Source organism: Athene cunicularia (assembly GCF_003259725.1).
Source record: "Athene cunicularia isolate RWA chromosome 1 unlocalized genomic scaffold, athCun1 chr1_part1, whole genome shotgun sequence".
Classification (NCBI taxonomy): Eukaryota; Metazoa; Chordata; class Aves; order Strigiformes; family Strigidae; genus Athene; species Athene cunicularia.
The window spans coordinates 128,848,392-128,866,139 of NW_020799091.1; the positions used below are offsets into that span (position 1 = coordinate 128,848,392).

The window sequence follows — 17,748 nt, forward strand, 5'->3', positions numbered from 1 at the left end:
TGTGTGTCCCCCCCCCCCCTACTCTTTTCCTGCAAAACAGGTGAAATAGTTGGGCTGATTCTGTTTGGAATATCTGCAGTTAGGGGCAAATACTCACCATGGAAAACAGCAGCTTAAAGAATTTGCTGATGTTGAAGTCAACAGAAGACATGCAGACATGCAGTTAAGGTCAAGAAACTTTAACTATAGCTGTTACTTCCTGCGCAGCCTATAATTAGATACCAGGCTAGTACTTTATAAATACTTAAGATACAAGCCAGAATACCTTTTGTTTATTTTTCCATCTCTGCATTCCCATCTGTGCTTTTTGTGTCGTTGCTTGCCAGCTTTCTGATAAAGCAATACATGTGTGGCTGATATTTGCTAGGAACCCTTGTGAAAGATGTTTGCTACAAAACAAAATGCTATTAATTTTTTTTTCTCCAAATAAATGCTGAGAACAGTAAGGTTTAATTTCCTGCATCTCCACTTTCCTGAGGTCTCTTGTTAACCTCAATTTATTTCTTTCACCTCATCCTGTAAGAGAGCTTTACAAACCATGGAGTCATTTCAACACTTATTTTTTCATTCTGATGCTTGGTTTGTGAAAATACGAAGTTAGATATTCTAATTTTTTTTTTTAAAAAAAGACCTTTTTTTAGATGCCTAAGTTTGACTGAGAAGCTTGACAGCCATTTTCACATACCATGGCTCTAGCAAAGTTCTCCTCAGGCTCTTATATCTGAGCGATGATCATGGCTTTCTTTTGTAAGTTAAGAAACACAGCCAATATTTCAGGGCATGTTTTCAGTCTCACTCTTTAAACCCTCAATAGGGAAGTTTCAGAAGGTGTGTGGTGGCACAGATGGCTCCTGTGCACACTCCACATTGTCTTTGGCGCTGCATTTACAGGTGAGGGCAAAGGGAGAGTCTGGTGAAATGTGCCTGTATCTGCCTATCCCCAGCTGGGATTCTGGCCTGGAAGTGCCTTGGGGAGTCCATACAATAAGTGACGTATTACTAAGCTAGTGAGAATAAACTGGCATCAAGAGTCACAAAGCACCACCTGGGAAAGCAGAGGGAAAGCTGTGATGGCCAGGTAGGCTCAGACATATTTCAGTCTTTGCTCTATGTCTATGCCAGCTTGGACAAGTTCACTCCTAGGAATTATTTAATGCAGTCTGTGGCACAGGGTCATGGTGCCATTCCCAAATGAAAACTTCTGCCCAGCTCCAGTGCTAAATTGTGTTTTGTTACCATGACCAAGTACACTTGAATTGCAGTGCAAGCATGTGCCTCCTGCTATGCCTGGTGACAGGGCACTAAAGCCACCCTCCCTGATTTTGCTTGTGTGTGGCAAAATACCGGTTCTACACTACCAAACAAACCAGGGATGTATTTAATTTGTCATTCAAGACTGATAAAAGATGAGTTCATCAGCTCCAGGTACACTTGATAACAGTCAAGAGGCAAAATCTTGAGATTTTCATCTCACTGTTAGCTTCCCTAGCAAAAACTGTGTTGTTTCTCCAGATGTCTTAAATTTCTAGAGACTCTAAAACCATCTGTTAACTACCAAATTTCCCTATCAGCCACATACATCTAACGAGTTACTGAATCAGACCATATAGGCAACTTTAATTTCTTTAACTACTGCACAAAGCTAAAATAAGTGTGGAATTAAATGCAGGTGCTCATGAAGTATCACAGAATAGAAAAATATAGGAGTGCATACTCATTTGAAAGAAAGAATAAACTTCTTTTAGTGTCTACTACAGGTTGTAGTTGAATGGGAAATGACAGTTAGAAAGGCCTGTTACTTCCTGCTGTCTCATTTTAACAAACATTTTATACGTGTAAATAAGTTTCTTATTCTCCTCACATAAAATTTTAATGTATTTGCAGTTGTGATTTCTCTAGCCATTTCTTTATTATATCAGTTTATCTTTTCCAGGATTAGCCTTGGTGAAGGATGTGAAATATTGCTAATTACTAGCTTTTAGTGCCAAGACTGTAGTCAGCCCTTTCTTGGGAACATTTCAAACTTAAGGCCAACATCCTGCATGCATTAATGCTGAGGAGCGGTTACAATCATGTAAGTAACTGCACTATCCTCTTTGGTCATTACTAAGGGCTGTCCCCATGCAAGTGCCTAAGGCACCTCCACCAGGCATGGGATGACCCTAACTCCCCACCTGCCCCTGCAGCACTCCTACAAGAATGCTCATGGTGGTGATGTGCAGGACTTTTACTTCCTTAAGAGCTCTACTGTACACTCCATACAAGACCAGAGTGTTTTGTCTTCTTGCCATATGACATTGGCACTGAGTGCCTACTTGTATCCCCTGCTGCCTATCTTCCATTGCCAACCACAAGATCCTTTTTTCCTCAGGTGATTTACTCTTCCTCTCCCCACTTCCACACTCTCTTCAGATAGCTGACTGTTTCCTCTATTGCCATAAAAACAAGCAGCAGTTTAGCCATGATGAACAGCCCATGCTGGAGGTCGCCATCCTCCATTTGAGAGGGGAAAAAAACCAAACCCAAACACTTGGGGTTTTATGGGCACTTAATGCTTTCCTACAATGGGAGAGAAGATTGGTGGTAGTAACCTTCCTCTCCACCACTACCATCACTTGGAAAACTAATTATGAAATACAGTTTCAAGGGACATATGCAAGTCCTTAGCTGTATGGTAATGGGAAGATTTCCCCATAAGGGGAACTAGGAGGAACAGGATCCTTCTCTGCAAGTTCCTGCCACAGACATTCATATACATTGGCTTGTCATCCCTGCCTAGGCTTCTTCTAATCATCATGCTGCAGCCACCTTTTACATCCACACGGGGGTAGGTTAGGAGGTAGTAGGAAATTGCTGCTCATTCACTCCTTCTCACTCAGGGTTGGTGTCCTGGTTCAACTAGGATAGGGTCAAGCTTTCCCCAGCAGAGAGAGAGAGGGGGAAGGGATCTCCAGCGGGGTTATTCATACCATGCTGACGCCAGGTCCAGGGGCGGAGCCTTTTTTACTTTCGCTTTTGGTTTTGGGGCTGCACACACACACGCGGCGGGCTTGTTCCCTGACCACTTTGCGGTATTTCTCTGTATATCGTTTGTCTTGTCCACTGTTATTGCTGTTTATTGTTGTTATAATTGCTACTGTTGTTCAGATTGTTTTATCACACTGTTGTACTAAATTTCTTCTTATTTCAGCCTGGGGTCTGTGCTTAACTTCCAGCCCGACTGGCTGAGGGTGGGTGAAGGGCAACAGCAACGTGCTCTCTGGTCCTGGCAGGGCTTAAACCAGCACAGTTGGGGAAGAGAAAATAAAACAGAAGGCTCCTGACTGAGACAAGGACAGGGAAGGATGACTCAACTATTATGGTCATGGGCAAAAGACAGACTCAATTAGGGAAGAAAACACCAGCAATTAGCCAATCAGAGCAGGACAGTGAGAAATACAACCACATCTTAAAAGCACCTTTCCCCAACCCCTCCTTTCTTCCCAGGCTCAGTTTTGCTCCCTATTTCTCTATCTCCTTCCCCTCAGTGGTGCAGGGGATGAGGGTTGAGGTCAGTTCATCACCCATTGTTTCCAGTGCTCCTGTCTCCTCAGGGGGAGGACTCATCACACTTTTCCCCTGCTTCAGTGTGAGGTCCCTCCCACAGAACACAGTCCTCCTTAAACTTCTCTGATGTGAGTCCTTCCTTTGGGCTGCAACTCTTCACAAACTACTACAGCGTGGGTCCCTGCCACAGGCTGCAGTCCTCCCAGTAACAGACTACTCCAGCATGGGCTTCCCTCAGAGTCACTGCCTTTTTTTTTTTTTTTTTTTAATTATTCAGGTTGGAAAAGACCCTTGGGATCATTGAGTCCAACCATCAGCCCTACTCTACAAAGTTCTCCCCTACACCATATCCCCCAGCATCTCGTCTAAATGACCCTTAAACACATCCAGGAATGGTGACTCCACCACATTCCTGGGCAGCCTATTCCACTCTCTGACCACTTTCTGTGAAATTTTTTTTCCTAATGTCCAGCCTAAACCTCCCCTATTGCAGTTTAAAGCCATTCCCTCTTGTTCTGTCACTAAGTACCTGTGACAAGAGACCAGCACCAACCTCTCTACAATGTCTTTCAGGTAGTTTGAGAGTGGTGAGGTCTCCCCTCAGCCTTCTCCTCAAACTAAACATTCCCAGCTCCTTCAATCGCTCCTCATAGGATTTGTTCTCCAGGTCCTTCACCAGCTTTATCGCCCTCCTCTGCACTCGCTCCCACACCTCGATATCTCTCTTGTACTGAGGTGCCCCAAACTGGCACCAAGGTCAGACTGACAGGTCTGTAGTTTCCTGGATCCTCCTTTCTGCCTCTCTTGTAGATGGGTGTCACATTTGCCACCCTCCAGTCCAATGGAGCCATGACTTCAGGTAAATAATGGAAAGTGGCTTCCTGAGCACATCTGCCAACACCCTCAGCACCCTTGGGTGTAACCCATCCAGTCCCACAGACTTGTGTGCATCCAAGGGGTATAGCAGGTCTCTGAGCACCTCCTCTTCAACTGTGCTGACCTCAACCTGCTTCCCCTCCCCATCTCCCAGCTCATGGGACTGGGTGTCCAGGGAACAGCCAGTTCCACTGCTAAAGACTGAGGCAAAGTAGGCATTGAGCACCTCAACCCTTTCCTCACCCTTTGTTACCATGTTTCCCTCTGCATCCAGTAAAGGAGGGAGATTTTCCCTAATCCTCCTTTTGCTGTTATTCAATTTATAGAAACATGCCTTCTTCAGGTGCAGCCATCCCCTCCAGTGTGGCATTCTCCACAGGCTGCAGGTGAGTATCTGCTCCACCACTGACCCCATAGGCTGCAGAGAGACAGACAGCTTCACCGTGGTCTTTACCACAGGCTGCAGGAGAATCTCTGCTCTGATGCACCTCCCTCTGCTTTCTTCAACTGATCTTGGTGTTCACATAGGTATTTCCCTTACTCTCCCCCTCCTCTCAGGTTCCCCTTCTTAAATACATTATCACAGAGACACAGCCACCTTCACTAATTGGCTCAGCGTTGGCCAGAGGTGGGTCTGACTTGGAGCCGGGGAAGCTTCTAGAAGCTTGTCACAGGAGCTACCTCTGTAGCCCTTCCACTGCTACCAAAAACCCCACCACACACAAACCCAACAGAGCCATGAAGCCATTTCACCTCTGTGTCAGGTCTCTCAGAGAGCGGGTGCAGGGGAAAAATGCTGAAAGGTGTTCAAAAAAAGTCATTGCACCTACTAAAGACTGTGGTAGTGTTTTGGGGTAATAGCAGAGAGAACAGTGGGAACTAGCTTAATATTCAGCTCACAACCTGCTAAAAAGCCATTGAACATATAGATCTGACTGAGCATCCTCCCTCCTTATGTGGCCTGGTGTTTGGTTGCTCAGAGAAACCAGTGAAGATGGGGTGTTTCCCTAACAGCCATAACAGTACAGAAAAAACCACTAGCAGCTTTATTAAAAATTGATAGATGAGTGCATACACTGGGCCATAAGCTTTCACCTAACACTAAACCCCCAAACATATCTAAAGCAAGAAAAGTCTGTGCTGAGGGACAACACTGCTGCCTCCCACTTCTAAGAAAATTAAGGCATTTTAAGGTTACTTCACCACTAACACTGTGGTGAAATCTTCAGCCAGGCCCCAGCCCAAGAGCTCTGCATGACCCACAGAAGCACAGAATGGCAGAGCTGTTGAGTTTGGAAGGTGCTTCTGGAGTTGGTCTTCTTCAGCCCTTCTGCTCAGACCAGAAAAGTTGCTCAGGGTCATGCTTGGTTGAGTTTTGAATATCTCAAAGGGTAGAGGCTGTACAGCCTCTCTGGGCAGTCTGTTCCAGTGGTCAACCACCCTCACAATGGAAGAGTAGTATAGCATAGCTAGTTGGAAGTAACCTACAACAATCATCCAGTCCAACTGCCTGTCCAAAAGCCTCTTAAGTACTGACAGGCTTGGGGCACTGACCACCTTTCTAGGAAGCCTGTTTCAATGTGTGACCACCCTCTTGGTATGGAAATGTTTCCTAATGTCACTGTTCCCACAGCCATGGTCCTTTAACTCAGAGGACCAGGCAGCCCAATGTCTATCAGTAATATTAAAGACTGAGGAAAAAAAAAAAAAAAAACAAACCACTGAATGCCTCTGCTTTTTATCCATCTCTATTTATCAGGTGGATGCCTTCTCTTCCTAGTCATACTTAATCCTCAAAAACAGTCCCATGGGTAAATTAATTACCTTGGTGGTATCTCAGTTATCCCACCATGAAACAGAGGTGGGAACGTTTATCTTCTTCTGAGTGTGGCTTCAAGGGAAGAGACATGCTGTGAAGCACTCAGCCACTGGAGCAATGACAGGGTGTGGGCCATGTAGCTAACATGATAGATGTTGGTGTATCTGCTGTGATAAAGCAGTTTTGGTGCTGCTCATAGGAGCCACTGGGTAATAACCAGAAAAAAATCTGAATACACCTCCTGGCATGCTGTATCTGTGATACAGCTTTTGTTTGATCACCACCACCAGGCTCTGTGCGTGTTTATTTTGATGAAATATATTCATACATCACCTCTCTGCTAGAGTTCAACTGACATAAGGGAACAGAATAGAACATGGAAGAAATCTGTACTGCAGAGTGACCCAAAGATATATGGGGTCTGCTTACAAGCTCAGGTGAAAAATGGGAGAATAAAGGAACCTATTTTGCAAGGTATTTGACTTATGGGCCTATAACTCTTAAATCTTGGCAAACGTGTGCCAGAATGAGTTGGAAATATGAGAAATTTACTGTACATTAAGCATTCTTCCCTTAACAAAACCAAGGTGGCTTCCCACACCTCCTTTTCCCTCCTCCTGCCATTCATCACAAAGTGGAGAGAAGTCAGAAGCTCCAAAGTACACAGGTAGAAATATGATCCTGACATCAGGTTTTACACCTCAAACTACCCCCTACTTTAGCAAAGGCTACTTTACACTATCAGCCTATCTACCACTCCCAATGCACATGACAGAGGATGCAAAGCAGAGAGAAGAGACAGGATATCAAGTGTGCAGGTTTAACCCCTGCCGGGATCGGAGAGCACGTTGCTGTTGCCCTTCCACCACCTGCAGCTGGTAGGGCTGGAAGTTAAACACAGACACCGGCTAAAAATAAGAATTTAATACAACATAGTGATAAAACAATCTGAATAGTAGCAGTGACAATGATAACAGCAATAAACAGCAATAACAGTGAAAAAGACAAACGATATACAGAGAAATACCACAAAATAGTCAAGGAGCAAGCCCGCCACGTGTATGGCAACCCCCAAACCAGGAGCGAAAGTAAGAAGGCTCTGCCCCTGGACCTGACGTCAGCATGGTATGAATAACCTGGCTGCAGATCCCTTCCCCCTCTCTCTCTGCTGGGGAAAACTTGACTCTATCCTAGCTGAACCAGGACATAATCCACCCCTTTATTCTATACCATCTGCATCATGTCCAGCTGCCATTTAGCAGTTAACAATAATAAAGTAATAATTTACACAGGCACAGCATAATTTATGGCATGTTCTCACCCAGAATCAAGTCTCCCTGTGGTACACATCGGACCTCTCCATTGTCCTGCGTCACCCACCAGGTACACCCAGGTCCTTGGGCAAAAGCAATCCCGTGGATGGGTTTGCCTTTGCCTTTGCCTGGCACAGGACTAAACCAGACCTTTTTTCCCAATATATTCCTCACGCGCACCACAGGGACTTTATCCCCATCTACAGCACGTGGAGGTTTCGAATGAGCCAGGCCAGCTTGACTGGCAGATCCTCTTGTGTTGACTAGCCAGGTGGCCTTTGCTAGATGCATGTCCCAGTCTTTGAAGGTCCCACCTCCCAGTACTTTCAGTGTGGTTTTTAACAGTCCATTGTAGCGCTCAATTTTCCCAGAGGCTGGTGTGTGATAGGGGATGTGGTAGACCCACTCAATGCCATGTTCTTCTGACAAGGCATTGATGACGTTGTTTTGGAAGTGGGTTCTGTTGTCTGACTCAATTCTCTCTGGGGTGCCGTGTCACCACAGGACTTGGGTTTCAAGGCCCAGGATGGTGTTTTGAGCAGTGGTGTGTGGCGCTGGGTAATTTTCCAGCCATCCAGTGGTTTCTTCCACCATTGTGAGCATGTGGCGCTTCCTGTGGGGGGGTCTGTGGCAGTGTGATGTAGTTGATCTGCCAGGCCTCTCCATATTTATATTTCAGCCATCGCTCTCCATTTCGCTGGGGCTTCACCCGCTTGGCATGTTTGATTGTAGCTCATGTCTCACATCCGTGGATGATCTCTGCAATGGTGTCAAAAGTAAGGTCCACTCCTCAATCTCGAGCCCACCTGTATGTTGCATCTCTACCTTGGTGGCCCGAGGTCTCATGGGCCCACCGAGCTATGAACAGTTCACCTTTGTGCTGCCAGTGCAAGTCCACCTGAGCCACTCTAATCTTAGCAGCTTGGTCTGCCTGCTGGTTTATGTCGATGTTCATCAGTGGCCCGGCTCTTGTGTACATGGGCATCCACATGGCGCACCTTCACAATGAGGTTTTCCACACAGGGTGCAATGTCCTGCCATACTTCAGCAGCCCAGACGGTTTTACACTTACATTGCCAGTTGTTCTGCTTCCATTGCTGCAGCCATTTCCACAGGGTATTCGCTACTGCCCACGAGTCGGTGTAGAGGTAGACCCTCGGCCACTTTTCCCGCTGAGCAATATCCAAAGCAAGCTGGACTGCTTTCACCTCCACAAACTGGCTCTATTCACCCTGTCCCTCAGCAGCCTCAGTGACCCGTCGTGTGGGACACCATACAGCAGCCTTCCACAGTGGATGTTTTCCCACAATGACAAGACCCATCAGTGAACAGGGCATATCGCTTCTCCTCATCCGGCAGCTCATTGTATGGTGGGGCCTCCTTAGCACGTGTCACCTCCTGTTCTGGTGACATCCCGGAATCTTTGCTCTCTGGCCAGATTGTTATCACCTCTAATATATCTGAGCTACAGGGCTTCCCTATTCGAGTCCATTGTGTTATCAACGCAAACCATTTACTCTACGTGGCATTGGTTGCATGATGCGTGGAGGAGGCCTTTCCTTTGAACATCCACCCCAGCACCAGCAGTCAGGGTGCCAGGAGGAGCTGTGTTTCAGTGCCGACCACTTCTGAGGCAGCCCGAACTCCTTCGTATGCTGCCAGTATCTCCTTCTCAGTTGGTGTATAATTAGCTTCAGTGCCTTTGTATCCCCAGCTCCAAAAGCCTAGAGGTCAGCCTCGGGTTTCCCCAGGTGCTCTCTGCCAGAGGCTCCAGCTAGGGCCATTCTCTCCAGCTGTGGTGTAGAGCATGTTCTTAACCTCCTGCCCTTCCCGGACTGGCCTGAGGGCTACTGCTTGGGCAATCTCCCACTTAATTTGTTCAAAGGATTGTTTTTGCTCAGGGCCCCATTCAAAATCGTTATTCCTAAGGGTTACGAGATAGAGAGGGCTCACAATCAGGCTGTAGTTCGAGATGTGCATCCTCCAGAACCCCACAGCGCCCAGGAAAGACTGAGTCTCCTTTTTAGAGGTTGGTGGGGCCATGGATGTTATCTTGTTTATCACCTCCACTGGGATGTGGCGACGCCCATCTTGCCATTTTATTCCTAGGAATTGAATTTCTGTTGCAGGACCCTTAACTTTCTTTTGCTTAACGGCAAAGCCGGCCTTCAGGAGGATTTCAATGATTTTCCTCCCTTTCTCAAAGACTTCCTCGGCTGTGTTCCCCCATACAATGATGTCATCAGTATACTGCAGGTGTTCTGGAGCCCCACCTTTCACCATTGCAGTATGGACCAGTCCATGACAAATGGAGCTGTGGTTCCACCCCTGGGGCAATCGATTCCAGGTGTACTGGATGCCTCTCCAAGTGAATGCAAACTGTGGCCTGCACTCTGGCGCTATTGGAATGGAGAAGAACGTGTTAGCAATGTCAATCGTGGCATACCTCTTGGCTGCCTTCGACTCCAGTTCATACTGGAACTCTAGCATGACCGACACTGCAGCACTCATTGCTGGCGTAACATCATTCAGGCCACGGTAGTCCACAGTTAGCCTCCATTCACCATTAGGCTTTCTCACTGGCCATATAGGACTGTTGAAGGGGGAATGAGTTTTGCTGATCACGTTCTGGCTTTCTAGTTGATCGATCAGCTGATGGATGGGGACCAGGGAATCTCTGTTGGTGCATTACTGCCACCGGTGCACCGTCCTGGTAGCAATCGGCACTCGCTGCTCCTCAACCTTGAGCCGCCCCACCACTGAGGGATCCTCTGAGAGGCCGGGTAAGGTGGACAACTGTTCAACCTCCTCCAGGGCTGCTACACCAAAAGCCCACCGGTACCCTTTTGGCTCTTTGAAGTACTCTCTCCTGTGATAGCCTATGCCCAGGATGCACGGGTCATCTGGGCCAGTCACAATGGGGTGATTATGACAGTCCTTCCCTGTCAGGCTCACTTCAGCTTCCAGTAGGGTCAGCTGTTTGGATCCCCTTGTCACTCCAGAGATACAGATGGATTCAACCCCACTGTAGCTCGATGGCATCAGTGTGCACTGTGTCCCAGTGTCCAAAGCCTTATACTCTTGTGGGTCTGATGTGCCAGGCCATCAGATCTTCGCTGTCCAGTAAATCCGATTGTCCCTTTCCTCTACTTGGCTGGAGGCAGGGCCCCTCTAATCCTGCTCATCATCACTCACTTCTTGCATGAATGATTCACCGGTCCCCTCAAGAGGGGTCAGACATAACGTTCACATTCTATTCTGTCTGTGGTATTTATGACTGGATACTGGAGCTGCGCTCTTCTTAGAGGACTCCCCTTTTGTGATGGTCTTCCCTTTCAGCTGCTCTACTTGTGCAGCTAGGGCAGCAGTGGGCTGTCCATCCCACCTCCTCATGTTTCCTCCATGATCTCGGAGGAAAAACCACAGGGTGCCTCATGGTGTGTACCTTCTGCTGCCTTTCTCTTGGGTGGTGAAACATTTACTTCTAATGGCTGAGACATCAGCCCGTGCAGGTGGAATGTAGGACATGTCCTCTTCCACTTTCTGGACCCTCTGAGACAGTTCCTCCACAGCTGAGACCAGGGAATGTTGAGATGAAGGGAGATTTCCCTCATATTGCCAGAGCTTGCCAACCACTCCATCCACTGTTAGAGTGTGGGTGTCTGTCCACCAGGACACTATTGACAATGCTTTTGAGTGCGCTTCTGGTGCGCTCTTCAGGAACTTTTGCCACATCGGGTGTGTGCAAGGGGCCTGATCTGGGTCCATGGGTGACTGCTCATTATTCAGATCACCATAGATCATCGCAAACACAACCTGTTCCCTGAGGTTCTGGATGCCTTTCTCCATGGTGGTCCATTTGCCCAGCTGACATAGGATATCATCCTTGTAGGGGTGCCTCTCCCTTACACTGAACAGGAGTCGCTTCCAAAGGCTGAGGGTTTGAGTCTGTTTCCCTATTTCTGTATCAATGCCAGCATCCTTGGCCAAAGATCCCAGCTGCTTGGCCTCTCTCCCCTCCATCTCAAAAGCACTGGCTCCATTGTCCCAGCATCGGAGCAGCCAGGTGCAAATCTGCTCACCTCCCAGGTGGCCGAAATCTCTCCACATATCTCGCAGCTCAGTCAGGGACAGAGATCGGACGATCACCTCTGGTCCTTCCTCCTGTTCCCCTGATGGGCCTGGCTCATCCTCATCCCTCACTCTGCGAACTTTCTGGTATATTTGGTTTTCTGTATCGGGGCGACTGACACTGTCACTGCCTGGCTCTCTGGCTCAGTCTGTGTGCTGGTGGAGGCAACTGAGACTGGCTCTGCCTGTGCTCCCACTTCAGATATTTTTTGTGTGGCCTTTTCTTCCCTTTGAGGGCAGTGGGTGGTATTAAAGAGGACACGGTAGGCATGGGCAAGTCCCCAACACATTGCAGCGATTTGTGTCTCCTGTTTTTTGCCAGCTTGGTAACACACCCTTTCTAAGCACTCCATCAGCTTCTCAGGGCTTTGCATTCGTGTAGTTCCAAAGCATTGGGATGCCCATCGACTCAGGCCTTTGCCCATCTTTTCCCACACACCTTGCCACTCAGTATTATCTGACCTCGGGGCAGGTTTCCGGGCACTGCTATTGTTAGAGAAATGATGCATGGCCAAAATCGAAATCAGGCAGACATTCAGAAGGCATAGTGCCACTATCACGCTGGCTTTCAGGCTCCAAGGAGAACTGAACTGCCCCAAAGCCAAGAGGATCTCTTCTCCTGGCTCACCCACAGAGGGGGTGCGACCCCTAACAAAAGCACAAATGGCAAACAGGTACCAGCCCGCCCCCACACACAGAGATATAAAGGCATTATAAGCATTCAATAGCCCATATAACAACATAAGACCCTTTACACATTTTCCACCGATAACAAACACCACCACTGGGATTATACACTGGATATAAGGATTAATCCACCCCCAACACGCAAGCAAATGGGCCAGCATTGCAAACATTTTCTTATCAAACAAACACAAATACAAACAGAAAGATTACACCCAACAGATTGCTTTATCACACTCTGGTCAGGGTCTGCCCCACGTTGGGCGCCAATTTAAAATGTGCAGGTTTTACCTCTGCCGGGACCGGAGAGCACGTTGCTGTTTCCCTTCCCCCACCCGCAGCTGGTCGGGCTGGAAGTTAAACACAGACCCCGGCTAAAAATAAGAAGAAAATTTAATACAACAGAGTGATAAAACAATCTGAATAGCAGCAGTGGCAATGATAACAACAATAAACAGCAATAACAGTGAACAAGACAAAAGATATACAGAGAAATACCGCAAAATGGTCAAGGAGCAAGCCCGCCGCATGTATGGCAACCCCCAAACCAGAAGTGAAAGTAAGAAGGCTCCGCCCCTGGACCTGATGTCAGCATGGTATGAATAATCTGGCTGGAGATCCCTTCCCCCTCTCTCTCTGCTGGGGAAAACTTGACTCTATCCTAGCTGAACCAGGACATCAAGACAGGTCTGTTTCAGAAGAGGAACAATCTTCACAAAGTGGTTTGTAACTGTGGAGGAGGGCCACTGCTGGGTGAGGGCTGAGGTGACACACATTCCTATTACTCATGATAGACAAAGCCATAGGACATGCAGCCCAGCTCCTTTTGCTGCTGCTGCTGCTACTACCACTGGCTGCTCAGAGCAACCTCAAACACTGTCTTGTGCTCCAGGGATGGTACACTACCAAGCTGGCTGGGTCTAGACAGAAGAAAAATCTATTCTTGGAGACAGTCAAGAAAGACAGTCTGGAAAAGCTCTGTGAAGGCATTTAGAGATGGAAACACTACAGATACCTCTTAGGAAATGGGAATCGGTAAAAGTCAGATGTGAGGCCATAGGGAGAGGAACAGAGTGAATAGGTGAGTGAGTGCAAACAAAAAAAATTGTTTGCTCTGAATTCATAAAGTATTTTGCCTGTACAGAGCGAAAGTTTCACTCTGTACTAGTTTTTAATGCTTATTATTTCTTGCCTTGGAAGAAGAGGCCTTTATATCTTGACAAAAGAAATAAAGAAGTCTACCAGATAACAAGTGAGGCGTGAACTGTGGTAAGAACAAGGGGAGTTCTGTTTATCAGGCAGGATTAAAACATACGTAATTAGCTTAGCAAAGACAGAGGCTGCTCTATCAAAAGGCGATATGATGCTGTCCTGGTTCAGCTAGGATAGGGTTAAGTTTCCCCAGCAGAGAGTGGGAAGGGATCTCCAGCCGGGTTATTCATACCATGCTGATGTCAGGTCTGGTGTGGCAGCGTGGGAAGATTTTTCCTTTGTGGCATTGGTCGCGGGAAGCACACGCAACAGGCTGGCTGTGTTCACTGCAGTATTTCTCTGTATAGTTTTTGTCTTGTTCACTGTTATTAGTGTTTATTGTTGTTGTTATTGCTATTGCTGTTTTTCAGATTGTTATTTATTACACTGTTGTATTAAATCTTTCCTTATTTCAACCCCAGGGTTTGTGCTTAACTTCCAGCCTGACCGGCTGAGGGTGGGGGAGGGACAATGGCAACGTGGTCTTCTGTCCTGGCAGGGCCTAAAACTATCACAGCCTTTTTTGGCAAACCAACGTGGGGCACAAGAGGGATGAAATAAGGTTCAAAAAGGGACAGACCATGACCAGAGTGTGTTGGAGCAATCTGTTGGGTACATTTCTTTTTTTTTTTTTCTTCCTGCTTGTATTTGTACTGCTTGATAAGAAAATGTTTGCAATGCTGGCCCACTTGCTTGTGTGGTGGGGCTGGATTATTCCTTATATCCACTGTGTGATTCCAGTGCTGGTTTTTGATGTTGTTGGGAAATGTATAAAGGTATAAAGGGGCTTGTTTTGTTATACTGGTCACTGACTGCTTATAATGTGTTTGTATCGCTCTGTGTGGGGGGGGGGGATGGGTGGGTGGGAGGACGGCTGGCTGGTAGCTGTTTGCTGCCTTGGCTTTTGTTAGGGGTCTCACCCCCTCTATGGGCGAGCCAGGGGAAGAGATCCTCTTGGCTTTGGGGGAGTTTCAATTATCCTTGGGGCATTCAGGCCAGGGTATTTGGGGCACAATGCCTTCTGAATGCCTGCCAGATCTTGTTCTTGGCCATGCGGCATTTCTTTAACAATAGCAGTACCCAGAAACCTGCCTCGAGGTTAGATAATAGTGAGGGGCAAGGGGTGTGGGAAAAGATGGGCAAATGACTGGGTCAGTGGTCACCTCCAATGCTTTGGAATTTCACTCCCAAACAAATGCAGAGCCCTGATAAACTGGTGGAGTGCTTAGAAAGGGTGTGTTAGTAATCCGGCAAAACCCAGGTGACACAAATCTCTGCGATGTGTAGGGGACCTGCCCGTGCCTACCGTGTCATTTTAAATACCACTCACTGCCCTCAAGGGGGAGAAAGGGCTGCAGGACCTGAGAGTGAACTCACTGGTACAGCAGCTGGGCGGGGGGACAGGCAGAGTCAGTATAGTCACCTCCACCAGCACAGTGACTGAGCCAGAGAGCCAGCCAGTGCCAGTGTCAGTCGCCCCGATACAGAAAACAAAATATACCAGAAAGTCAGTTGACAAAGTGGGGGAAGGGGATGAGCCAGGCCCTGCATGGGATCAGGAGGAAGGGCCAGTTGTGATCATCCGATCTCTATCCCCGACTGAGTTGCGAGATATGCGGAAATATTTCAGCTGCCTGGGAGGTGAGCAGATTTGCACCTGGCTGCTCCTATGCTGGAACAATGGAGCCAGTGCTTTTGAGATGGAGGGGAGAGAGGCCAAGCAGCTGGATCTTTGGCCAAGGAGGCTGGCATTGATAGGGAAATAGGGAAACAGACTCAAACCCTCAGCCTTTGAAGGAGACTCCTGTTCAGTGTAACGGAGAGGTACCCCTACAAGAATGATATCCTATGTCAGCTAAGCAAATGGACCAACATGGAGAAAGGCATTCAGAATCTCAGGGACCTGGCCGTGTTTGATAAGATTTATGGTGATCTGAATAATGAGCAGTCACCCATGGACCCAGATCAGGCCCCTTGCACACACCTGATGTGGCGAAAGTTCCTGAAGAGCACACCAGAAGCGCACTCAAAAGCATTGGCAATAGTGTCCTGGTGGACAGAAACCCACACTCAAACTGTGGATGAAGAGGTTGGCAAGCTCTGGCAATATGAGGGAAATCTCCCTTCATCTCAACATTCCTGGTTTTCAGCTATAAAGGAACTGTCTCCAAGGCTCTAGAAAGTGGAAGAGGACATGTCCTATATTCACCTGCACGGGCCAATGTCTCAGCCATTAGAAGTAAATGTTTCACCCCCAAGAGAAAGGCATCAGAAGTTACACACCACGGGCACCCTGTGGTTTTTCCTCTACGACCTTGGAGCAAACATGAGGAGGTGGGACGGACAGCCCACTGCTGCCCAAGCTGCACGAGTAGAGCAGCTGAAAGGGAAGACCATCACAAAAGGGGAGTCCTCCAAGAAAAGTGCAGCTCCAGTGTCCAGTCAGAAATCCCCTAGACAGAATAGAATGGCCAACGTTATGTCTGACCCTCTTGAGGGGACCAGTGAATCATTCTTGCAGGAAGCATTCTCACAAGAAGTGAGTGTTGCTGAGCAGGATTAGAGGGGCCCTGCCTCCAGGCAGGGGGAGGAAAGGGACAATCGGATTTACTGAACAGTGTGGATATGATGGCCTGGCACATCAGACCCACAAGAATATAAGGCTTTGGTGGACACTGGCGCACAGTGCACCCTGATCCACTGAGCTACAGTGGGGTTAAATCCATCTATATCTCCGGAGTGACAGGGGGAACTCAACAGCTGACCCTATTGGAAGCTGAAGTGAGCCTGACTGGGAAGGACTGGAATAAGCACCCATTGTGACTGGCCCAGATGACCCGTGCATCCTGGGCATAGGCTATCACAGGAGAGAGTACTTCAAAGAGCCAAAAGGGTACCGGTGGGCTTTTGGTGTAGCAGCCCTGGAGGAGGTTGAACAGTTGTCCACCTTACCCGGCCTCTCAGAGGATCCCTCAGTGGTGGGGCGGCTCAAGGTCGAGGAGCAGCGAGTGCCGATTGCTACCAGGACGGTGCACCGGTGGCAGTATCGCACCAACAGAGATTCCCTGGTCCCCATCCATCAGCTGATCGATCAACTAGAAAGCCAGAACGTGATCAGCAAAACTCATTCCCCCTTCAACAGTCCTATATGGCCAGTGAGAAAGCCTAATGGTGAATGGAGGCTAACTGTGGACTACCGTGGCCTGAATGAAGTTACGCCAGCAATGAGTGCTGCAGTGCCGGACATGCTTGAGCTACAGTATGAACTGGAGTCAAAGGCAGCCAAGTGGTACGCCACGATTGACATTGCTAACGCGTTCTGCTCCGTCCCGATAGCGCCAGAGTGCAGGCCACAGTTTGCATTCACTTGGAGAGGCATCCAGTACACCTGGAATCGATTGCCCCAGGGGTGGAACCACAGCTCCACCATTTGCCATGGACTGGTCCATACTGCACTGGAGAGAGGTGGGGCTCCAGAACCCCTGCAGTACATTGATGACATCATTGTATGGGGGAACACAGCCGAGAAAGTCTTTGAGAAAGGAAAGAAGATAATTGAAATCCTTCTGAAGGCTGGCTTTGCCATTAAGCAAAAGTTAAGAGGTCTGCAACAGAAATTCAATTCCTAGGAATAAAATGGCAAGATGGGCGTCGCCACATCCCAGTGGAGGTGATAAACAAGATAACAGCCATGGCTCCAACAACCTCTAAAAAGGAGACTCAGTCTTTCCTGGGCGCTGTGGGGTTCTGGAGGTTGCACATCCCAAACTACAGCCTGATTGTGAGCCCTCTCTATCTCGTAACCCTTAGGAATAACGATTTTGAATGGGGCCCTGAGTAACAACAGTCCTTTGAACAGATTAAACGGGAGATTGCCCAAGCAATAGCCCTCAGGCCAGTCTGGGAAGAGCAGGAGGTTAAGAACATGCTCTACACCACAGCTGGAGAGAATGGCCCTAGCTGGAGCCTCTGGCAGAGAGCACCTGGGGAAACCCGAGGCTGACCTCTAGGCTTTTGGAGCTGGGGATACAAAGGCTTTGAAGCTAATTACACACCAACTGAGAAGGAGATACTGGCAGCATACAAAGGAGTTTGGGCTACTCAGAAGTGGTCACCACTGAAACACAG

General features: G+C 48.0%; 1 long non-coding RNA gene across 1 annotated transcript in view; it reads left to right on the forward strand.

Annotated features, from left to right (window-relative positions):
- Positions 1-17,203, forward strand: part of LOC113482322 — a 20,309-nt gene extending 3,106 nt beyond the window's left edge. The window contains exons 2-3 of the long non-coding RNA XR_003398823.1: positions 9,584-9,587; positions 17,193-17,203. This is a non-coding gene — a long non-coding RNA (uncharacterized LOC113482322). The remainder of the gene's footprint in view (positions 1-9,583; positions 9,588-17,192) is intronic.
- Positions 17,204-17,748: the final 545 nt, after the last annotated feature.